Genomic DNA, 25,724 nt, shown 5'->3' on the forward strand with positions numbered 1-25,724 from the left:
AAGCAGTGGAGGCTGGGTCATTGAATTTATTCCAGCCTGAGTTAAATAGATTTTTGATAGAGAAGGAAGTCAAGGGGTATGGGGGGCAGACATGAAAGTGGAGTTGAGACCACAAATCAGATCAGTCAGATCAGTCATGATCTTATGGAATGGCAGAGCAGACTCGAAGGGTCGAATGGCCTACTCCTGTTCCTATGTCCTATTTTCCTAACCGTCTACTTTCTCTCCTTGCAGGAGAAGAGCGTGCAGAACTTCAGGGAGAGGCAGAGACTGCGGAGGGAGGGTGGTGGCTGTCCAGTGACAGTCACCTTGATGGCAATTGGCAATTCGTGCCCACCTGGTCCACTGGGAAGGAGATTCTTTTTTCCATGAGGCTGCAGAGGTCAGCAATGGGCCGCCATGAAAGCCTGAGCCTTGTGAAGCACTGGAGATTTGATCCTCCGCTTTTGGACCCTGTTTTGGGAGGTCTGCCTCCTTGTCCTTGTCCATCCACTCTGTCCAGCAGAGGGGCATGTGGTGGAGGAGAAGTCAGCTGGTGCTGCTGTGGGTGTTGTTCCTGCTGCTGCTGGTGCTGTTAAGTATAGCTCAAAGTGAGTGGAATTCAAGACATGTGAGCTGACTTCCAAGAAGTTGGAAATCACCTGCCAACCAATAAGAGTACATTCTCAGAAGAAGTGCTGTGAGCAGCAGCCTCTCACCTAGGCAGGGCTGCAGCTCTTCGGTTTCACTGAAGAAACACTCTCCAATGTGCTCTCTCCAAGTTGACCCTGGTGAGTTAAAGCTGGAAGCTCAGTTAACTGTCTCTTTGAATATTTTAATTATTTACCTGATTGCTCCACAGGGGTTCCGCACATGCCTGCAAACCCACCTGAGTTAAATACAGCAGCGGGTGCGTTAAAGTCGGGTTCACTACCCAATGCCACTTTTTGGGTCTTTAAGTCCCCAGTCTCTGCACCCGAGCCTACTTCTGGCAGTTAAAGTTCTGCCCAATGCTTTCTGGAGAAAGAGAAAAAGTTCACTTAATAAGTGGATGCTTTGTAGTTTGCAGGCCTGGTACTTACAAGACCAAATGACACCCAGTGCTGAGAATTGTGTTTACTAAAACCAGCATTGGGTAAGTTTGCTTCTGGGTAAAAAGGCCTCCACATTTCTAATCTTTGTAATATCTGAAAGTGTTTCTGGGAAATGTTAAATAGGAAGGTTTGATCAAAATTAGAGTGGTGACTTACATATTAATAGTAAATTCAAGTTAAACTGATGGGTCTGTCATCCAAGATTGAGGTGAAATGGTGGGAGAGGTCCATTCTGTACCCAGTGAAATGCAAACAGCTGGGTCCACTACCCTTTCATAAATACTTATGCTGTATCCATGCCATGGGCTTGTCCTGGATATCTCAACTGACAGCGGACTCAAGATTGCATTCCAACCAAAGCAGTTGGCTAAATTTAGGTCCGAGTGTGAGCAGAGGTCCCCAAATTGTCAAACAGGGCCTATCAAGATTTTAATACTGTTTGCTACAATTTAACTGTATGGAAGTAGATTTTCATCACTCATGAGAATGAAACCAAAGTATTACCGAAGTATGAGGAATTAGGCACTAAATTAAGAAGCAGAACTTCAAAGATAATAATCTCTGGATTATTACCTCAGTCACATGCAAATTGGCATAGGGCAAATAAGATTAGAGAAATTAATGCATGGCTCAAAGACTGGTGTGGTAGAAGTGGGTTCAGGTTCGTGGAGCATTGGCACCAATACTGGGGAAAGTGGTGGTTGTACCATTGGGACGGTCTGCACCTGAACCGTGTTGGGGCTGGTGTTCTCGTGAGCTGCATAACCAGGGAAGTAGAGAGGGTTTTAAACTGAATAGTGGAGTCAAGGGACCAAATTTGAGAAGATACAGTAAATCAAGTAGAGACAAGGCCCAAGAGAGGAAGGTTTTGATATGAGAAATGATAAACAGGAAGAGACAGAGCGTACAAATCTAAGAGTAAACCAACAGATAAGGCTAGAGGTTACAAAAATAACAAAAGGACACAACTAAAGGCTCTGTATCTGAATGCATGTAGCAGTCGAAACAAAACAGATGAACTGAGAGCGCAAATAGAAATAAATAAGTATAATCTGATAGCTATTACAGAGACATGGCTGCAGGATGACATGGATTGGGACCTGAATATTGAAGGGTATATGGTATTTAGGAAGGACAGGATGCTAGGAAAAAGTAGAGGGGTAGCTCTGTTAATGATGGTATTAGCGCAATAGAGAGGGATGACCTAAGTTCAGGAAACCAGGATATAGAAGCAGTTTGGGTAGAGATAAGAAATCATAAAAGCAAGAAGTCACTTGTGGGAGTGGTGTACAGGCCACCTAACATTAACCACACTGTAGGAAAGGGTATAAAGGAAGAAATAATGGAAGCTTGTCAGAAAGGTACAGTGATAATCATGCAGGGTTTTAACCTACATATAGACTGGAAAAATCAGGTGGCCTAGATGAAGAGTACATAGAATGTTTTCAGAATAATTTCTTGGAACAGTACGTTCTGGAGCCAGCCAGACAGCAGGCTATACTGGACCTAGTATTGTGCAATGAGGTAGGATTAATTAATGACCTCATAGTTAAGGCACCCCTAGGTAGCAATGATCATAATATGATTGAATTTTACATTCAGTTTGAGGGAGAGAAGAGTGGGTCCAAGACCAGTATTTTAAACTTTAATAAGGGCAATAATGAGGGCATGAAAGTAGGGCTAGCTAAATTAAACTGGCAAATTAGGTTAAGGGATAGGTCAATAGAGATGCAATGGCAGACATTTAAGGGGATATTTCAGAATACACAGAATAGATACATTTCAACGAGAAAGAAAAATTCCAAGGGGGATCAGCCATCTGTGGTTAACTAAAACAGGTAAAGATAGTATCAAACTTAAAGAAAAAGAATATACTTATGCAAAGATGGGTGGCAGGTCAGAAGATTGGACAGAATATAAAAAACAGCAAATAATTACGAAAAGATTGATAAGGAAGGTAAAATTAGAGTACGAGAGAAAGCTAGCTAGAAATATAAAGACAGTAAGAGTTTCTACAGATACTTAAAAAAGAAGAGTTAACAAAGTGAGCATTGGTCCGATAGAAAGTGAGTCTGGGGAATTAATAATGGATAATAAGGAGATGGCAGATGAATTTAACAAGTATTTTGCATCGGTCTTCACCGTAGAGGATACAAGTAACATCCCAGAATTAGCTGTAAGTCAGGAAATGGAATAGAGGGAGGAACTCAAGAAAACTACAATCGCCAGGGAAGTGATACTGAACAAATTGTTGGGACTGCGGGCTGACAAGTTCCCAGCTCCTGTTGGACTTCATCCTAGGGTCTTAAAAGAAATGGCTAGTGAGATAGTTGATGCGTTAGTTTTAATTTTTCAAAATTCCCTAGATTTGGGCAAGGTTCTGCTAGACTGAAAAATAGTGAATGTAGCTCAGAAAGCAGAAAGCTACAGGCCAGTTAGCTTAACATCTGTCTTAGGGAAAATGTTAGAAGCTATTATTAAAGACGTTATAGCAGGGCATTTAGAAAAATTGAAGGTAATCAGGTAGAGTCAAAATGGTTTTGTGAAATTGGAAATCATGTTTAACCAATTTGTTGGAGTTCTTTAAGAACATAAGAAATAGGAGCAGGAGTAAGCCATTCAGCCCCTCAAGCCTGCCCCGCCATTCAATAAGATCTTGGCTGATCTGTCCCAAGGCTCAACTCCTCTTTTGGGCTTGCTCCGTATACCCTTCGACTCCCTGAGATTTCAAAAATAAAGGGAGTTGCATGTGCTGTGGATGAAGGGGAACAGGTGGATGTATTATGCTTAGATTTCCAGAAGGTATTTGATAAGATGCCACATCAAAGGTTATTGCAAAAAATAAAAGCTCATGATGTAGGGGGTAACATATTGGCATGGATAGAAGGTTGGCTAGCTAACAGGATACAGAGAGTAGGCATAAATGGGTCATTTTCTGGTTGGCAAGATGTAATGGGTGGTGTGCCACAGGGATCAGTGCTGGGGCCTCAACTTTTTACAATTTATCTAAATGATTTAGATGACGGGACCGAAGGCATGGTTGCAAAATTTGCTGATAACGCAAAGATAGGTAGGAAAGTAGGTGGTGAAGGGGACATAAGGAGGCTACAAAGGGATATAGATAGATTAAGTGAGTGGACAAAAATCTGGCAAATGGAGTATAATGTGAGAAAATGTGAAGTTGTGCATTTTGGCAGGAAGATTAAAAAAGAAGCATATTATCTAAATAGTGAGAGATTGCAGAGCTCTGAGATGCTGAGGGATCTGGGTGTCCTGGTGCATGAATCGCAAATGGTTAGTATGCAGGTACAGCACGTAATTAGGAAAGCTAATATAATGTTATTGTTTATCACAAGGGGAATTGAATACAAAAGTAGGGAGGTTATGATTCAGCTATACAGGACATTGGTGAGACCACATCTGGAGTACTGTGTACAGTACTGGTCTACTTATTTAAGAAAGGATGTAAATGCGCTGGAAGCAGTACAGAGAAGGTTTACGAGACTAATACCTGGAATGGTCAGGCTATCTTATGAGGAAAGATTGGACAGGCTAGGCTTGTATTCACTGGAATTTAGAAGAGTAAGAGGTGACTTGATTGAAACATATAAGATCCTGAGGGGTCTTGACAGGGTGGATGTGGAAAGGATGTTTCCCCTTGTGGGAGAATCTAGAACCAGGCGTCACTGTTTAAAAATAAGGGGGCGCCCATTTAAGACAGAGATGAGGAGAAATCTTTTCTCTCAGAGGGTCATGAGTCTTTGGAACTCTCTTCCTCAAAAGGCAGTGGAAGCAGAGTCTTTGAATATTTTTAAGGCAGAGGGAGATAGATTCTTGATAAGCAAGGGGGTGAAAGGTTATTGGGGGTAGGTGGAAATGTGGAGTAATCAGTTCAGCCATGAACTTATTGAACAGAAGAGCAGGCTCAAGGGGCTGAGTGGCCTACTCCTGCTCTTAATTCGTATATTCATATGTCCGTATTATCAGCGCCTTCGCGTAGAAAACAACTTATAAACAAAAGAAATAAGGGAGCAGGAGTAGACCTTATGGCCTGTCGAGCCTGCGCCACCATTCAATACGATCGTGGATGATCTTCAGCTTCAACTCCCCTTTCCCACCCGCTCGCCACATTCTTTGATTCCCTTAGAGACCAAAAATCCGTGTCTATCCCAGCCTTAAATGTATTCAACGATGGAGCATCCACAACCCTCTGCAGTAGAGAATTTCAAAGATTCACGACCCTTTGAGTGAAGTAATTTCCCCTTATCTCAGTCCTAAATGATCGGTCCCTTATCCAGAGTCTGGGCCCTCATGTTTTAGATTCCGCGACCAGCAGAAATAATCTCTCAGTGTCTACCCTGTCCGGCACCTTTAGAATCTTTTATGTTTCAATGAGATCACCTCTCGTTCTTCCAAACACCAGAGAATATAGTCCCAATTAACTCAGCCTTTCATCACAGGACAACCGCCCTCATCCCAGGGACAAACTGAGTGAACTTTCGCTGTACCGCCTCCAATGCAAGTATATCCTTTCTTAAATGTGGAGAACATAACTGCACACAATATTCCAAATGTAGTTTCATTAAAACCCTATACAATTAGATTAGAGATACAGCACTGAAACAGGCCCTTCGGCCCACCGAGTCTGTGCCAACCATCAACCACCCATTTATACTAATCCTACACTAATCCCATATTCCTACCACATCCCCACCTGTCCCTATATTTCCCTACCACCTACCTACACTAGGGGCAATTTATAATGGCCAATTAACCTATCAACCAGCAAGTCTTTGGCATGTGGGAGGAAACCGGAGCACCCGGAGAAAACCCACGCAGACACAGGGAGAACTTGCAAACTCCACACAGGCAGTACCCGGAATTGAACCCAGGTCGCTGGAGCTGTGAGGCTGCTGTGCTAACCAATGCGCCACTGTGCCGCCCCTGTCTTTATTCCTGTACTTTTCCAATCCCCTTGCAATAAAGGTCAACATGCTATTTGCCTTCCGAATTTCTTGCTGTACTTGCATGCTAACTTTTTATATTCCTTGTACAAGCACACCTTAGTCTTTTTAAACAGCAACACTTACAAGTTTCACACCTTTTAAAAAATATTCTGCTTTTCTATTCTTACGACCAACGTGAATAACTTCACACTTCCCTATACTATACTCCATCTGCCATCTTGTTGCCCACTCATGTAACCTATCTACATCTCTTTGCAGCAACTCTGTGTCCTCCCCACAGCTTACATTTCCACCTACATTTGTATCATCAGCAAACTTAGGTATATTACTCTCTGTCTCTTTATCTAAGTCATTGATATAGTTTGTAAATAGCTGAGGTCCCAGCACTGATCCTTGCGGCACGCCACTATTCCCTGCCTGCCAACTTGAAAATGCCCCATTTATGCCCACTGCTTCCTTCCTGTCAGTTGACCAATCCTCTATCCATGCTAATATATTATCCCAACTCCATAAGCCCTTATCTTGCCTATTCTCCTTTTGTGTGGCAACTGTCACCTATCACTCCAAACATTATGCCCCTATGCTCCAACAAACAACCTCATCTGTTGCATTAATTGCGAGCAGTACTATAAATCCATTGTTTTAGGAACCTCTGCTCTAGGTGGTAGGTGCTTTTGAAGGTGAGTTGCTGCAGTGCAACTTGCAGATAGTACACATTGCAGCCACATTGCATCAGTGGTGGAGTGAGTGAATGTTTAAGAACACAAGAAAATCAGAAATTCTCGTGCCTGCTCCACCATTCAATAAGATCATGGTTGATCTGATCTTGGCCTCAACTCCACTCTCCACTTTTTAAGGTGGTAGATGGGGTGCCGATCAATGGGCTGCTTTGTCTTGGATTTTGTTGAGCTTCTTGAGTGTTGTTGCAGCTGCATTCATCCAGGCAAGTGGAAAGTATTCCATCACACTCCTGAGTTGTGCCTTGTAGATGGTGGAAAGGCTTTGGGAAATCAGGAGGTGAGTTACTCTCCACAGAATTCCCAGCCTCTGACCAGCTCTTGTAGCCACAGTATTTATGTGGCTGATTCAGTTCAGTTTCTGGTCAATGGTGATCCTCCAAGATGAACAAAAAAATGTAGATTGTCTCGATCAAAAAAGGGCTAATCTCAATGCAATGAGAAGGGATCGAGCCAGGTTCGAATGGAACCAAAGTCTGGCAGGAAGATCTGTATCAGAACAATGTGTTATCTTTAAGGAAGAGATTCTTCAGATTCAGGCTAGGAACATTCCAACATGGGTGAAAGGTAGGAGAACCAAAAACAGGGCTCCTTGGTTGCCGAGGGAGATAGAGATGATGATGAAACAAAAAAGAGGGAATATGATGCATGTCAGGTGAACTCATGAAGTGAGATTTAGGCCATATACAATAAATTGAGAGGGGAGGTGAAGAGAACAAAGAACAAAGAACAAAGAAAATTACAGCACAGGAACAGGCCCTTCGGCCCTCCAAGCCTGCGCCGATCCAGATCCTCTACCTAAACATGTCGCCTATTTTCTAAGGGTCTGTATCTCTTTGCTTCCTGCCCATTCATGTATCTGTCTAGATACATCGTAAAAGACGCTATCGTGTTCGCATCTACCACCTCCGCTGGCAACGCGTTCCAGGCACCCACCACCCTCTGCGTAAAGAACTTTCCACGCAAATCCCCCCTAAACTTTTTCCTCTCACTTTGAACTCGTGACCCCTAGTATTTGAATCCCCCGCTCTGGGAAAAAGCTTCTTGCTATCCACCCTGTCTATACCTCTCATGATTTGTACACCTCAATCAGGTCCCCCTTCAACCTCCGCCTTTCTAATGAAAATAATCCTAATCTACTCAACCTCTCTTCATAGCTAGCACCCTCCATACCAGGCAACATCCTGGTGAACCTCCTCTGCACCCTCTCCAAAGCATCCACATCCTTTTGGTAATGTGGCGACCAGAACTGCACGCAGTATTCCAAATGTGGCCGAACCAAAGTCCTATACAACTGTAACATGACCTGCCAACTCTTGTACTCAATACCCCATCCGATGAAGGAAAGCATGCCGTATGCCTTCTTGACCACTCTATTGACCTGCGTTGCCACCTTCAGGGAACAATGGACCTGAACACCCAAATCTCTCTGTACATCAATTTTCCCCAGGACTTTTCCATTTACTGTATAGTTCACTCTTGAATTGGATCTTCCAAAATGCATCACCTCGCATTTGCCCTGATTGAACTCCATCTGCCATTTCTCTGCCCAACTCTCCAATCTATCTATATTCTGCTGTATTCTCTGACAGTACCCTTCACTATCTGCCGCTCCACCAATCTTAGTGTCGTCTGCAAACTTGCTAATCAGACCACCTATACTTTCCTCCAAATCATTTATGTATATCACAAACAACAGTGGTCCCAGCACGGATCCCTGTGGAACACCACTGGTCACACGTCTCCATTTTGAGAAACTCCCTTCCACTGCTACTCTCTGTCTCCTGTTGCCCAGCCAGTTCTTTATCCATCTAGCTAGTACACCCTGGATCCCATGCGACTTCACTTTCTCCATCAGCCTACCATGGGGAACCTTATCAAACGCCTTACTGAAGTCCATGTATATGACATCTACAGCCCTTCCCTCATCAATCAACTTTGTCACTTCCTCAAAGAATTCTATTAAGTTGGTAAGACATGACCTTCCCTGCACAAAACCATGTTGCCTATCACTGAGGAAAATAAAACTGACAAAGAGAAAATATGAAAATAGAATGGCAGTCAACATAAAAGGGAACTTAAAGATCTTCTCCAGCATGTAAATAGTAAGTGAGCATTAAGAGGAGGAGTGGAGCCTATTAGGGACGGAGAGGGTAATATATCCTTAGAGGCGCAGGGTAAGGCTAACATACCTAATCAGTATTTTGTATCAACGTTCACTAAGGAAATGGAGACTGATAAAATATCAGTAGAAGCAGAGAGAGACAAGGGATAGGGTAAAAATTGAGAGGGGGGAGGTACTAACAAGGCTGGCTATGCTTAGGGCTAATAAGTCACCTGGTCTGGATGGCTTGCATCCCAGTTTGCTAAAGGAAGTGGGAATGGAGATAGTGGAAGGGCTTGGCATAATCTTCCAATTTCTCCTGGATACGGGGGAGGTGCCAGAGGATTGGAGAGTGGCAAATGTGACACCCTTATTCAAGAAAGGGTGTAAAGAGAGTACTAGCAACTATAGGCCAGTTAGTTTAACATCAGTGGTCGGTAAGGTTTTAGAAACAATAATCAGGGAAAATATCAATGGACACTTAAAAAGGTTCAAGTTATTAAGGATAGCCAGCATGGATTTGTAAAAGGCAGATTATGCTTGACTAATCTAATTGAATTTTTTGATGAAGTAACAGAGAAAATTGTTGAAGGGAATGTGGTGGATGTTGTTTATATGGATCTTCAGAAAGCATTTGTTAAGGTACCACATAAAAGGCAGGTTAGCAAATTTGAGGCTCATGGAATAGGAGGGTCAGTGTCCAGTTGGAAAAAATTGGCTTAAGGACAGAAAACAGGGAGTCGTAGTAAATGGCTACTTTTCAGACTGGAGGATGGTAGGCAGTGGTGTTCCCCAAGGGTCAGTGCTGTGACTATTGATTTTTTTGCTATATATAGATGATTTGAATCTTGGAAAAAAGAGTCGAATCTCAAAATGTGCTGTCAACACCAAACCCGGAAGTTCGGCAAACGGTGAAGATGATATGAACCATCTGTTACAGGACATAGATAGGCTTGCAGAATGGGCAAACAAGTGGCAGATAAAATTTAATACATGCAAGTCTGAGGTGATGTATTTTGGCAGAAGGAATAGGGCGAGGCAATATGTACTTAATGGCACAGTTCTAAAGAGTGTGTAGGAACAGAGGGACCTGGGAGCGCATGTGCATAGATCTTTGATTGTGGTCGGACATATTGAGAGTGGTTAATAAAGCATATGGGATCTTGGGCTTCGATAATAGAGGTATTGAGTACAAATTCAGGGAAGTAATGTCAAACCTTTATAAAGCTCTGGTTAGGCCCCAACTGGAGTATTGCATACAGTTCTGGCCACCACACTTTAGGAAGGATGTGAGGGTGGTTGAGAGGGCGCATAGAGGATTTACCAGAATGGTTCCAGGGATGGAGGATTTTAGTTATAAGGTTCGGTTTGAAAAGCTGTGTTTGTTCTCTTTAATAGAAGTGTACAAGATTATGATAGGTTTAGATTAATTAGACAAGGAAAACCCGTTCCCATTAACTAATGGCACAAGGACTAGGGGACACAGATTGAAAGGTGCAGGAGGAATATGAGGAAGCACTTTTTTACGCAGTGGGTGGTATTGACCTGGAATTTGCTGCCCCTGAGGGTGGTGGAAGCGAAGACAATCAATGACTTCAAGAGGAAGTCGGATAGCCACCTGAGAGAAATAGACTTGCAGGGCTTTGGGGATCGAGCCAGGGAGTGGGACGGACAGCATAGCTCTGTGGAATGCCAGAATGGACTCAATGGGCTGAATGGCCTCCTTCTATTCTGTAAATGACTCTATGATTCTATGTTGATGGTGGGGGATTCATCAACGGTAATGTCGTTGAAAGTCATTAGGAGCTGCTTAGAATCTCTTATTCAAGATAGTCATTGCCTGCCACTTGTGTGGCATGAATGTTACTTGCTACTTAACAGCCCAAGCCTGAATGTTGTCCAGGTCTTGCTGCATGTGGGCACGGACTGCTTCATTATATGATGAATTGGAAGCCTTACCAAACACTGTGCAATCATCAGTGAACAGCACCACTTCTGACCTTATGATGGAGAGAAGGTCATTGATGAAGCAGCTGAAGCTGAGCGTTGCCTCTCCTGCAGCAGCTCGAAGGTAAGTCTCAGGAGAGGGCATGCGGAGCACCAAGAGGGAAGGGAGGGGTGGCGGCTCTCTTGCTTCACTTGGCGCCAAAGCAATGCTGTTTGTAATTTTTGAAAAGGCTTACATTTTGGTGCTGGTTGCCTGATGACATTTATGAATCCCAATAGAGCAGGCCTGTCAATTTGACACAATTTCAAAATAAGGAAGAAGCCATTTAGGACAGAGATGAGAAAGAAATTTCTTTACTCAGAGGGTTGTGAATCTTTGGAATTCTCTACCCCAGAGGATTGTGGAAGCTCAGTCATTGAATATGTTTAAAGCAGAGATTGACAGATTTCTTAATACCAATGACATAAAAGGATATGGGGATAATGTGGGGAAAAAGGCATTGAAGTTGATGACCAGCCATGGCGGAACAGGCTCGATGGGCTGAATGGCCGACTCCTGCTCCTATGTTCCTATTATCAGTGAGGGAGCATAGAACTGATGTTAGGCCCCTCATTTACATATGTAAGGAGCCCAATGCCTGTTTTAGGCAGCCGGCAGGGACGCCTGAAAAACTGCACTCCCAATATCAGGTTGGACGTCTTTGGGTGATGGATGTAAATTGCTGAAGTTGGCCCTCATTTTGCCCATTTAGCACCTGTGAAATAGGTGCAATAAGGTCCATGTTCTGTGAGTTTTCAGTACACATGTCTTGAACCTATTTTGGCATTAATAATGTATTACTAAAATTTCTCAAATAATGTAGGCAACATTATTATTTTAGCAATAACTCAAACGGTATAAAAAAAAATTATACGAACATTTTCTATGTCTCCCGATCTCTTTTCTAGAGTTTGCATTTAGATCTTCCATAGAACTTATCCATTCTAGCCTTTCAAGCTCACAATCTCTAAAATTGTATCCCGTAAATTTACTTCTTCACCACAAGAAGATAGCCATCTTTAATTCAGCCTCAGAGTAAATATTATGGCAATTTCAATACAATGGACATTAAATGAGGAGCCTCTGATCATCTCTGCAGGGCCAAGAGAGGCCTGAGTACATCTGGAATTTAAAGGCAATTAAACAAACACGGCACCTCCACTTATTTTCATTTAAAATTATGCAGCTCAATTTAATTGGATTGTGATTAAAATAAAGATCTCATTGTCTCCTGTCTGTGTTTACTTGGACAGCTAATTAATTTTATTTCAGCCCTTAAATGTTCACCTCATAAATATGGCTCAACAATGCCTGAGTCAGTCAGTACTTCAGTCTTCCATCCAATTTAGTCCCATTTTGCAGAGCAATGTCTTCATTTTTGTGTATATTTGTCCAGATGTTAAGAGAAGGTTGGTGAAGTGACCCGTCACGAGAGGGAACACAATTGCTTGACGATGAAGAAGGTTCTTTGACCAATCTTTGCTCAGCTATCTAGAAAGACACCAAGGGGTGGAAAGGGGAGAGAAGATTTTGAAGTCTCCTGTCTGGCAGAAACAGGGTGGTAGTGCCATGAACATGATGGGGTATGACTTACTGCTGCCTTGATGTCAAGGGCAGTCACTCTCACCTCACCTTTGGAATTCAGCTCTTTTGTCCATGTTTGGACCAAGGTTGCAATGAGTTTTGGAGCCGAGTTCTCCTGGCAGAACTCAAACTGAGTATTGGTGAGTAAGTTATTGCTGAGTAAGTGTCGCTTGACAGCACTGTCAATGACACCTTTCATCACTTTGCTGATGATCGAGAGTATACTGATGGGGCAGTAATTGGTAGGGTTGGATTTGTCCTGCTTTTTTATTAACAGGACATACCTGGGCAATTTTTCACATTGTCAGGAAGATGCCAGGGTTGCAGATGCACTGGAACAGCTTAGCAAGGGCCGTGGCTAGTTCTGGAGCACAAGACTTCAGTATTATTGTCGGGATGTTGTCTCAGAGGTTCATGAGTCTTTGAAACTCTCTTCCTCAAAAGACGGTGGAAGCAGAGTCTTTGAATATGTTTAAGGCAGAGGTAGATGGATTCTTGATAAGCAAAGGGGTGAAAGGTTATCAGGGGTAGGTGGTAATGTGGAGAAACCAGTTCAGCCATGAACTTATTGAATGACAGAGCAGGCTTGAGGGGCTGAGTGGCCTACTCCTGCTCCTAATTCGTATGTTCGTATACATGTTTGTAAGACCCATAACCTTTTCTGTATCCAGTGCATTTTGCTGTTTCTTGACAGCACATGGAGTGAATCTAATTGGCTAAAGATTGGCATCTGTGATGCTAGGGACCTCAGGAGTAGGCCAAGATGGATCATCCACTTGGCACTTCTGGCTGAAGATGTTTGCAAATGCCTTGTCTTTCGCACTGACATGCTGAGCTCCATCATCATTAAGGATGGGGATGTCGTGGCACTTCCTTCTCCTGTTAGCTGTTTTACTGACCACCACCATTCATGACTGGATGTGGCAGGACTGCAGAACTTAGACCGGATCCGTTGGTTGCAGGATCACTTTGCTCTGTCTATCATATGCTGCTTCTGCACTTTACCATGCTTGTTGTCCTGTGTTGTATCTTCACCAGGTCAGCACCTCATTTTTAAATACACATGCTGCTGCTCCTGGCACACCCTTCTACACTTCTCATTAAATCAGTTGGTCTGTCCAGCTGGAAGGACAGGACATACCCAGGGATGACGATGGAGGAGTCTGGAACATTAGTTGAAGACAGTATGACTACGTCAGCCTTGACTAGTTTGTGGGACAGCTCTCCAAATGTTGACACAAATTTCTAGAAGTTAGTGAGGAGAACTTTGCAGGTTTGGAGTAGGTAGTTGGGCCTTTTTCATGTTCAACTCCAATACCGAGGTCAATGCCGTCTGGGCTTATTCTTATAATATTTTGTTGATGCGGTTTGGTACAACTGAGTGTCCTGCGAGGCCATTTCAGAGGGCAGTTAAGAGTCAGCCACATTGCTGTGGGTCTGGAGTCACATGTAGGCCAGGCCGAGGAAGGAGAGTAGATTTGCTTCCCTCCTGGGCATTAGTGAACCAGATGTTTTTTTTTTGACAATCCAGTAGTTTCATGGTCCTCATTACTGACACTAGCTTTTTATTCCAGATTTATTTAAATAATTGAGTTTCAGTATTGCTGAAAATAGAGACATGTTGTCAAAGCTTTTCGTCTTGCATTCATCAGGACAATCTGCAAGAATAACCAATGTAAGAGAAAACAACAACTTATACTGCATGAGAAGAGATTGCTTGGCAAGTGAACTCTGATTGGTAGAGGCAGTGCCAGTTTACAGTGACTGACACTTAACTGCAAGGCTTTGGGATTCTTACAGTTCCATGTGCTATAAGATTGGCCTTATCGGCAACCTCGTAAATAGGGTCTGAGCCATTTGCTCACCATGCAAGCTTGATGCTGAAATAGGGTGAATCAAAGACATCCTGCATGGCTTCCTTGATCAGATTATTTCTCGCTGTATATTGCGCAAACTTATGAATGGGCCTAAGGCCGTCTTTCTCAGCCCTGACAAGTGCTCTGTCTACTTCAAATTACCTTGGAATGGTAATGCATCCCAAAAATTTGAGCAACAGGTAAAGCTAGCTGTTTCACACTGCTACTATGCAGTAGAAAGATGTGTGGTGTTCGGCACTAACAGGATGGTACCGTCAAGCCAAAAAGACGCCCTGCCTATCACACAAATGAGTAATGTGATATATGAATTTCAATGCTAGTGCGATGCTAGGTATATAGGTTGTACATCCCAAAGACTGGCAGATCATATCAAATAACATGTGCCTTCTGCTGTTCGCAATGGGCAAGGTACAGGCCGTACCCAACCAGACCATGCTTGCAATACTCAATATTCAAAACACAGTGTCCAACATTACATGCGATTCTGTGATTGGACAACATTTGCTAAATAATCCAAAGTGTGCTAAGAATTACGCTGACAACCAATTTAAGATTGTCAGTCAGGCTCGCAGTGTGGTGCATTTGCACGTACTGGAAGCTACATATATTCATACACAGGGCCCTGTTCTTTGCAGACAGAAAGAACATGTGCAAACATTGCGCCCGTTTCAACTGAATAAAATAAGTGACAGCCATTCGCTAGTTCATTCCTCAGGGCAATGCCTTGAACAATCAGAGTCTGGCTGCCTGGTTAAAATTTCAAACAAAGCCCATAAACTGGGGCATTCTCCATGGCAAAGCCTCTACCGATCAGAGTTCACTTGCCAACCAATCAGCACTCTCTTCTTGTGCAGTATGAGTTGTTGTTTTCCCTTACATTGGTTATTCTTGCAGATTGTCCTGATGAATGCAAGACGAAAAGCTTTGACAACATGTCTCTATTTTCAGCAATACTGAAACTCAATTATTTAAATAAATCTGGAATAAAAAGCTAGTGTCAGTAATGAGGACCATGAAACTACTGGATTGTCAAAAAAAACCCATCTGGTTCACTAATGCCCAGGAGGGAAGCAAATCTACTCTCCTTCCTCGGCCTGGCCTACATGTGACTCCAGACCCACAGCAATGTGGCTGACTCTTAACTGCCCTCTGAAATGGCCTCGCAGGACACTCAGTTGTACCAAACCGCATCAACAAAATATTATAAGAATAAGCCCAGACGGCATTGACCTCGGTATTGGAGTTGAACATGAAAAAGGCCCAACTACCTACTCCAAACCTGCAAAGTTCTCCTCACTAACTTCTAGAAATTTGTGTCAACATTTGGAGAGCTGTCCCACAAACTAGTCAAGGCTGACGTAGTCATACTGTCTTCAACTAATGTCCCAGACTCCTCCATCGTCATCCCTGGGTATGTCCTGTCCTTCCAGCTGGACAGACCAACTGATTTAATGAGAAGTGTAGAAGGGTGTGCCAGGAGCAGCAGCATGTGTATTTAAAAATGAGGTGCTGACCTGGTGAAGATACAACACAGGACAACAAGCATGGTAAAGAGCAGAAGCAGCATATGATAGACAGAGCAAAGTGATCCTGCAACCAACGGATCCGGTCTAAGTTCTGCAGTCCTGCCACATCCAGTCATGAATGGTGGTGGTCAGTAAAACAGCTAACAGGAGAAGGAAGTGCCACGACATCCCCATCCTTAATGATGATGGAGCTCAGCATGTCAGTGCGAAAGACAAGGCATTTGCAAACATCTTCAGCCAGAAGTGCCAAGTGGATGATCCATCTTGGCCTACTCCTGAGGTCCCTAGCATCACAGATGCCAATCTTTAGCCAATTAGATTCACTCCATGTGCTGTCAAGAAACAGCAAAATGCACTGGATACAGAAAAGGTTATGGGTCTTACGAACATGTATACAAACATACAAATTAGGAGCAGGAGTAGGCCACTCAGCCCCTCGAGCCTGCTTCGCTATTCAATAAGTTCATGGCTGAACTGGTTTCTCCACATTACCACCTACCCCTGATAACCTTTCACCCCCTTGCTTATCAAGAATCCATCTACCTCTGCCTTAAACATATTCAAAGACTCTGCTTCCACCGTCTTTTGAGGAAGAGAGTTTCAAAGACTCACAAACCTCTGAGACAACATCCCGACAATAGTACTGAAGTCTTGAGCTCCAGAACTAGCCACGGCCCTTGCTAAGCTGTTCCAGTGCATCTGCAACCCTGGCATCTTCCTGACAATGTGAAAAATTGCCCAGGTATGTCCTGTTAATAAAAAAGCAGGACAAATCCAACCCTACCAATTACTGCCCCATCAGTATACTCTCGATCATCAGCAAAGTGATGAAAGGTGTCATTGACAGTGCTGTCAAGCGGCACTTACTCAGCAATAACTTATTCACCAATACTCAGTTTGAGTTCTGCCAGGAGAACTCGGCTCCAAAACTCACAGCAACCATGGTCCAAACATGGACAAAAGAGCTGAATTCCAAAGGTGAGGTGAGAGTGACTGCCCTTGACATCAAGGCAGCAGTAAGTCATACCCCATCATGTTCATGGCACTACCACCCTGTTTCTGCCAGACAGGAGATCTCAAAATCTTCTCTCCCCTTTCCACCCCTTGGTGTCTTTCTAGATAGCTGAGCAAAGATTGGTCAAAGAACCTTCTTCATTGTCACGCAATTGTGTTCCCTCTCGTGACGGGTCACTTCACCAACCTTCTCTTAACATCTGGACAAATATACACAAAAATGAAGACATTGCTCTGCAAAATGGGACTAAATTGGATGGAAGTCTGAAGTACTGACTGACTCAGGCATTGTTGAGCCATATTTATGAGGTGAACATTTAAGGGCTGAAATAAAATTAAATAGCTGTCCAAGTAAACACAGACAGGAGACAATGAGATCTTTATTTTAATCACAATCCAATTAAATTGAGCTGCATAATTTTAAATGAAAATAAGTGGAGGTGCGGTAGGTGGTGGGAGAACCAACACGAGGGAAAAACATACTTGACCTTGTCCTCACCAATGTTGCTTCTGTCCATGACAGTATTGGTAGGAGTGTCCACCGCACAGTCCTTGTGGAGACGAAGTCCCGCCTTCACATTGAGGATACTGTCCATCGTGTTGTGTGGCACTATCACCGTGCTGAATCGGATAGATTTCAAACAGATCTAGCAATGCAAAACTGGGCATCCATGAGACGCTGTGGGCCATCTGCAGTAGCAGAATTGTACTCAACCACAGTCTGTAACCTCATGGCCCGGCATATCCCCCACTCTACCATTACCATCAAGCCAGGAGACCAAACCTGGTTCAATAAGGAGTGCAGGAGGGCATGCCAGGAGCAGAACCAGGCATACCTCAAAATGAGGTATCAACCTGGTGAAGCTACAATACAGGACTATCTTCGTAAGCAGCATGCGATAGACAGAGCTAAGCGATCCCATAAGCAATGGATCAGATATAAGCTCTGCAGTCCTGCCACATCCAGCCGTGAATGGTGGTGGACAATTAAACAACTAACTGGAGGAGGTGGCTCCACAAATATCCCCATCCTCAATGATGGGGGAGCCCCGCACATAAGTGCAAAAGATAAGGCTGAAGCATTTGCAACAATTTTCAGCCAGAAGTGCCGAGTTGATGATCCATCTCTGCCTCCTCCTGAAGTCCCCAGCATCACAGATGCCAGACTTCAGCCAATTCGATTCAGTTCACGCGATATCAAGAAACGACTGAAGGCATTGGATACTGCAAAAGCTATGGGCCCCGACAATATTCCGGCAATAGTACTGAAGACCTGTGCTCCAGAACTTGCCGCGCCCCTAGACAAGCTGTTCCAGTACAGCTACAACACTGGCATCTACCTGGCAATGTGGAAAATTGCCCAGGTATGTCCTGTACACAAAAAAGCAGGACAAGTCCAACCCGGCCAATTACCACCCCATCAGTCTACTCTCAATCATCAGTAAAGTGATGGAAGGTGTCATCAACAGTGCCATCAAGCGGCACTTGCTTAGCAATAACCTGCTCAGTGACTCTCTGTTTGGGTTGCACCAGGGCCACTCAGCTCCTGACCTCATTACAACCTTGGTTCAAACATGGATAAAAGAGCTGAACTCAAGAGGTGAGGTGAGAATGACTGCCCTTGACATCAAGGCAGCATTTGACCGAGTATGGCATCAAGGAGCCCTAGCAAAACTGAGGTCAATGGGAATCAGGGGGAAAACCCTCCGCTGGCTGGAGTCATACCTAGCGCAAAGGAAGATGGTTGTGGTTGTTGGAGGTCAATCATGTGAGCTCCAGGACATCACTGCAGGAGTTCCTCAGGGGAGTGTCCTAGGCCCAACAATCTTCGGCTGCTTCATCAATGACCTTCCTTCAATCATAAGGTCAGAAGTGGGGATGTTCGCTGATGATTGCACAATGTTCAGCACCATTCGTGACTCCTCAGATACTGAAGCAGTCCGTGTAGAAATGCAGCAAGACTTGGACAATATCCAGGCTTGGGCTGATAGGTGGCAAGTAACATTCGCGCCACACAAGTGCCAGACAATGACCATCTCCAGCAAGAGAGAATCTAACCATCTGCCCTTGACATTCCATCGCTGAATCCCCCACTATCAACATCCTAGGGGCTACCATTGACCAGAAACTGAACTGGAGTAGCCATATAAATACCGTGGCTACAAGACCAGGTCAGAGGCTCGGAATCCTGTGGCGAGTAACTCACTTCCTGACTCTCCAAAGGCTGTCCACCATCTACAAGGCACAAGTCAGGAGTGTGATGGAATACTCTCCACTTGCCTGGATGGGTGCAGCTCCAACAAGACTCAAGAAGCTCGACACCATCCAGGACAAAGCAGCCCACTTGATTGGCACCCCATCTACAAACATTCACTCCCTCCACCACCGACACACAGTGGCAGCAGTGTGTACCATCTACAAGATGCACTGCAGCAATGCACCAAGGCTCCTTAGACAGCAGCTTCCAAACCTGCGACCTCTACCAACTCGAAGGACAAGGGAAGCAAATACATGGGAATACCACCACCTGCAGGTTCCCCTCTAAGTCACACCCATCCTGACTTGGAATGATATCGCCGTCCCTTCACTGTTGCTGGATCAAAATCATGGAACTCCCTTCCTAATAGCACTGTGGGTATACCTACCCCAAATGGACGACAGCAGTTCAAGAAGGCAGCTCAGCAGCACCTTCTCAAGGGCAATTAGGGATGGTCAGTCAATGCTGGCCTGGCCACTGAAGCCTCCATCCCATGAATGAATAAAAAAAATACTCAAGTTCTGTGGTACTAAACGACTAATTGAATTTAAATTCCCCATATGTCATGGTGGGATTTGAACTCAGGATCTCTGAATCATTAGTCCAGGCCTCTGATTACTCGTCCAATAATATAACTACTACGCTATCATTCCCGTCTACAGTGATAAGTAAGATTCATGCAACACAAGTGCCAGATGTGTCTTAAAACTGGAAAGATTCCATGTGTGTGTGTTTTTTTTATCAAGTTCACTGAAAGGACACGCGTGAGATATTGTTTGTAAGCTACTTTTGCTTGAAATCATGTGCTTTAAGCTCAATAAACATCAGAAACCTTGGTTAACTGGGGAAGATGTTTACAGAGAAGCCACATGTCAAGATTTATGAAGGTCATAACCAGTTAATTATTTAGCTCTTTTTTTATTAAAGGAGTTATCAGCACTGAATTAACTAATTTTGCTGAGAGTTTATATACGTGGTACTTAGCGGGAAAATGAAAATTATCTTTTAATCCTGTCTCGTTTGAAGCTGGTTAATTTTGTTTTGGAGTTCTCTAGCTCTGTTCACACTTTCCAAGTTAAATATAAAGTCCAATTCTACCTTATTCAGCATTTCTAAGATCCAAATTACATTCTCCTCTCACCTTCATTTCCCCAATGAGCGGAAGTCCACTTCTGTGACTCTCAGTAAAATGGGACCTGACATTGCTTGCTGAAATTGTTGCAGAAGCCCAAGAGTTTGGGCAGGAAACTTGGAATTTTGGCTGGGACTCAGTCACATAGGTCCCTTCTCCTTATGCCAATCACCAAAGATTCCTGCCAGAAATGGAGGGTGCCACTAAATATCCCCACATATGGGGAATTGCATGACTTGGAATACGGGGAAATACAATAGGAGTTCCATCATTTGTATTATGCAGCACTGGCACCCTGACAACCGGTGTTGCAGAGGTGGTGGTGGAATGGGTGGGGATTGAGAAAGGCCGTTTTTGGCAACATAATCATTCATATTATCAGAATCAGAATTGGAATACAGCTAGTTTTGAAAATTCACTGTAATATTTTGGGATCGCCAGACCCCATTTATACTGCAGGACACCCCACCCACTTCACCTCAAGCAGGCAACACAGTGCCCGCCCAATAATATTTCTGCTTGGCTCGGTGGCACTGCTCTCACCTTTGAGTCAGAAGGTTCAAATCCATCTACAACTAAGCTAATGCATTAATGTCGCACAGACGGAGTGGCCCAATGATGGAGCTGGCCTTTTAGATGAGATGTTATATCGAGGCCCCGTAAAAGATCCGATGGCACTTTTTCAAAGAAGAGCAAGGGAGTTCTCCAGTATTTTGGCCGACATACATCCCTCAAGTAACCTTCAAAATGGAATTGGATATATCCTTGAAAAGGAAACATTTGCAAGAGTATGTGGAATGAGTAGGGAAATGGAACCAACTGACACAGATATAATGGGCTGAATGTCCTTCTTCTGTGTTTTAAGAGTAATGGGTGCAGAACTTTGCTCTGTTCCATTGATTGTAGCACCACTTAGCTCTGTCTATAGCCTGCTGATTTTGGTGCTTAGCGTGCAGGTAGTACTAGATTTGTATCTCATAATTACTCCCACTAGAATTTCCCTCACAATCAGAGACTGATTAGTGTTGAACATGTTCAAGGTTTCAATTGTTCTGGAATGAACAGCCTGAAAAGGGCTGGAAGCAGATTCAATAGTAACTTTCAAAAGGCAATTAGATATATATTTGGAAAGGAAAAGTTCATAGGGCTGTGGGGAAAGAGCAGGGGAGTGGGACTAATTGGATAGCTTTTTAAAGAGCTGGCACGGATAAGATGGGCTGAATGGCCTTATTCTGTGCTGTTAGATTCTATGCTTTCTTGGGAGATCCTCAGGATGTGAAGGGTACTACATAAATGCATGTTCTTTCGTTCCTTCTTATATCTCTCTGACACCAGGAAGTGTCATAGAGAACTGAAACAGGCCCTTCGGCCCACCAAGTCTGTGCCAACCATCAACCACCCATTTATACTAATCCTACATTAATCCCATATTCCCTACTACATCCCCTCCTTCATTAATCCCATATGCCCTACTATTCTCCTACCACCTACCTATACTAGGGACAATTTACAATGGCCAATTTACCTATCAAACTGCAAGTCTTTGGCAGTGGGAGGAAACCAGAACACCCGGCAGAAACCCACGCGGTCACAGGGAGAACTTTCAAACTACACACGGGCAGTACCCAGAACTGAACCCAGGTCGCTGGAGCTGTGAGGCTGCAGTGCTAACCACTGTGCTGCCCACCACTACGCCACTTTGCCGTGGTTGGGAATCAAGAGGCTGGGGTCATAGTGGTTGGATGTCCTGCACCTTCCTTCCCCAAGAATTAGCTGTCATTGAGGCAGACAGGAATTTATTTTATCACATTTCTCCTAGCCAACACCAAAGCAGGTGCCATTTTATAGAGAGGTTGCCCAAAATAACATACATTATGATCCGCTAACGGCCTCATTGACGTCCCATGCTAGAGTAGAATAAACTTGTTCCCAATGCCTACAAGATACTTCTTGCTGCTGAATCTGTTTGGGTCACAACACTTTCATGTTGCCTAAATCTGTTTTGAAGGTGAAACATTAACTGAGGTCCTGTTTGCCCTTACAGGTGGACGTAAAAGATCCCATGACTCTGTTTGGAGAGAGCAGAGATGTTCTCCCGAGTGCTGTGGCCAATATCTATTCCTCAGCAAACCCCTGGTTCCACTGCACCTTGAGTCCTGTGTTAACTTCAGGGCACCACAGCTTATGAATGATATATTGGCCTTGGAGGGAATTCAGTGGAAACCTGGACTCCAAGGATTAAGTTATGAGGAGAGATTACATAAAATAGGGTTATATTCCCAGGAATTTAAAAGGTGTGATTTGACTGAAGTTTTCAAGGGAAACAGACAGGATAGATAGAGAGGAACTATGCTGGTTGGGGAATCTAAGACTAGGAGGTGTAGTCTAAAGGTTAGGGCCAGACCTTTAGAGTGAAATTAGGAAAGACTTCCACACGCAAAGGCTGTTAGAAGTTTGGAACTGTCTTCCTCAATAACAATTGATGCTCGATCAATAGTTAATTTTAAAACTGAGACTAACAGATTTTTTTATTCATTCATGGGATGAGGGCATCGTTGGCTCGGCCAGCATTTATTGCACTTCCATAATTACCCTTGAGAAGATGGTGGTGAGCTGTCTTCTTGAACCGCAGCCATCCATGTGTGGTAGGTACACCCACAGTGCCGTGAGGAAGGGAGTTCCTGGAATTTGACTCAGCGACAGTGAAGGAACAGTGATATCGTTCCAAGTCAGGATGGTGTGTGACTTGGAGGGGAACTTGCAGGTGGTGGTATTCCCATGCATTTGCTGCCCTTGTCCTTCTAGTTGGAAAAGGTCGTGGGTTTCGAAGGTGCTGTCTAAGGAGCCTTGGTGCATTGCTGCAGTGCATCTTGTAGATTGTACACACCTCTGCCACTGTGCGTCAGTGGTGGAGGGAGTGAATGTTTGTAGATGGGGTGCCAATCAAGTGGGCTGCTTTGTCCTGGATGGTGTCGAGCTTCTTGGGTGTTATTGCACCCATCCAGGCAAGTGGAGAGTACTCCATCACACTCCTGCCTTGTGGACAGGCTTTGGCTAGTCAGGAGGTGAGTTACTCGCCAGAGGATTCTGAGCTTCTGACCTGCTCTTGTAGCCACGGCATTTATATAGCTACTGCAGTTCAGTTTCTGTTCAATGGTAGCCCCTAGGATGTTGTTAGTGGGGGATTCAGCGATCATAATGCCATTGAATGTCAAGGGGAGATGGTTAGATTCTCTCTTGTTGGAGATGGTCATTGCCTGGCACTTGTGTGGCGCGAATGTTACTTGCTACTTATCAGCCCAAGCCTGGATATTGTACAGGTCTTGCTGCATTTCTACACAGACTGCTTCAGTATCTGAGGAGTTGCGGATGGTGCTGAACATTGTGCAATCATCAGCGAACATCCCCACTTCTGACCTTATGATTGAAGGAAGGTCATTGATGAAGCAGCTGAAGATGGTTGGGCCTAGGACACTCCCCTGAGGAACTCCTGCAGTGATGTCCTGGATGATTGACCTCCAACAACCTCAACCATCTTCCTTTGTGCTGGGTATGACTCCAGCCAGCGGAGAGTTTTCCTCCTGGTTCCCATTGACTTCAGTTTTGCTGGGGCTCTTTGATGCCATACTTGGACAAATGCTGCCTTGATGTCAAGGGCAAGCACTCTCATCTCGCCTCTTGAGTTCCGCTCTTTTATCCATGTTTGAACCAAGGCTGTAATGAGGGCAGAACCCAAACTGAGCGGCACTGAGCAGGTTATTGCTAAGCAAGTGCCGCTTGATATCATTGTCGATGACACCTTCCATCACTTTACCAATGATTGAGAGTAGACTGATGGGGCGGTAATTGGCCGGGTTGGATTTGTCCTGCTTTTTGTGTACAGGACATACCTGGGAAATTTTCCACATTGCCATGTAGATGCCGGTGTTGTTGCTGTACTGGAACAGCTTGGCTAGGGGCGGGGCAAGTTCTGGAGCACAGGTCTTCAGTACTCTTGCTGGAATATTATCAGGGCTCATAACCTTTGCAGTATCCAGTGCCTTCAGTCGTTTCTTGATATCACGTGGAGTGAATCGAATTGGCTGAAGTCTGGCATCTGTAATGCTGGGGACTTCAGGAGGAGGCCAAGATGGATCATCAACTCGGCACTTCTGGCTGAAGATTGTTGCAAATGCTTCAGCCTTATCTTTTGCACTGATGTGCTGGGCTCCCTCATCATTGAGGATAGGGATATTTGTGGAGCCACCTCCTCCAGTTAGTTGTTTAATTGTCCACCACCATTCATGACTGGATATGGCAGGACTGCAGAGCTTAGATCTGATCCGTTGGTTTTGGGATCGCTTCGTTCTGTCTATCGCACGCTGCTTACGCAGATAGTCCTGTGTTGTAGCTTCACCAGGTTAACACCTCATTTTGAGGTATGCCTGGTGCTGCTCCTGGCATGCCCTCCTGCACTCTTCATTGAACCAGGGTTGGTCTCCTGGCTTGATTGTAACGGTAGTGTGGGGAATATGCCAGGCCATGAGGTTACAGATTGTGGTTGAGTACAATTCTGCTACTGCTGATGTCCCACAGTGCCTCATGGATGCCCAGTTTTGCATTGCTAGATCTGTTCAAAATCTATCCCATTTAGCACGGTGGTAGTGCCACACAACACGATGGAGGGTATCCTCAATGTGAAGGCGGGACTTTGTCTCCACAAGGACTGTGCGGTGGTCACTCCTACCAATCCTGTCATGGACAGATGCATCTGCAGCAGGCAGATTGGTGAGGATGAGGTCAAGTCTGTTTTTCCCTTTGTTGGTTCCCTCACCACTTACTGTAGACCCAGTCTAGCAGCTATGTCCTTTAGGACTTGACCTACTTGGTCAGTAGTGGTGCTACTGAACCACACTTGCTGATGGAAATTGAAGTCCCTCACCCAAAGTACTACTTGCCACCCTCAGTGTTTCCTCCAAGTGGTGATCAACATGGAAGAGTACTGATTCATCAGCTTAGGGAAGGCGGTAATCAGCAGGAGGTTTCTGTGCCCATCTTTGATCTGATGCCATGAGACTTTATTGGGTCTGGAGTCGATGTTGAGGACTTCCAGGGCAATTCCCTCTCGACTGAATTTTGTTAACCAAAGGTATGAAGTGACATGGAGCAAAGCCAGGCAGTCGCTGTTCATCCTTCGAGGTGAAGGTGACCATGTCTGTCATCTGTAGTGTTTGATAGGTTTCTGGTGGGTACATAGGTGACGGTTAAGACCTATCTGCGCCTGGAAGGTTCTGCTGCAAATCGGGCAGGATACCGCAGAGGACTGAGTTTTGGATGAGCTGCTGGCTCGGGATTTCCTCCCCTTACATTTTCTCTCTGCTTCTGATATGCACTTACTTTCGAAGGAGGCCGCACTCTTTTTAATTTGGTTGCACCAGGTGCAGCAATTCTGGGCGAGTTTCTCCCAGGACTCGGGGTCAATATCAA

Source organism: Heterodontus francisci, chromosome 1, assembly GCF_036365525.1.
Source record: "Heterodontus francisci isolate sHetFra1 chromosome 1, sHetFra1.hap1, whole genome shotgun sequence".
Taxonomy (NCBI): Eukaryota; Metazoa; Chordata; class Chondrichthyes; order Heterodontiformes; family Heterodontidae; genus Heterodontus; species Heterodontus francisci.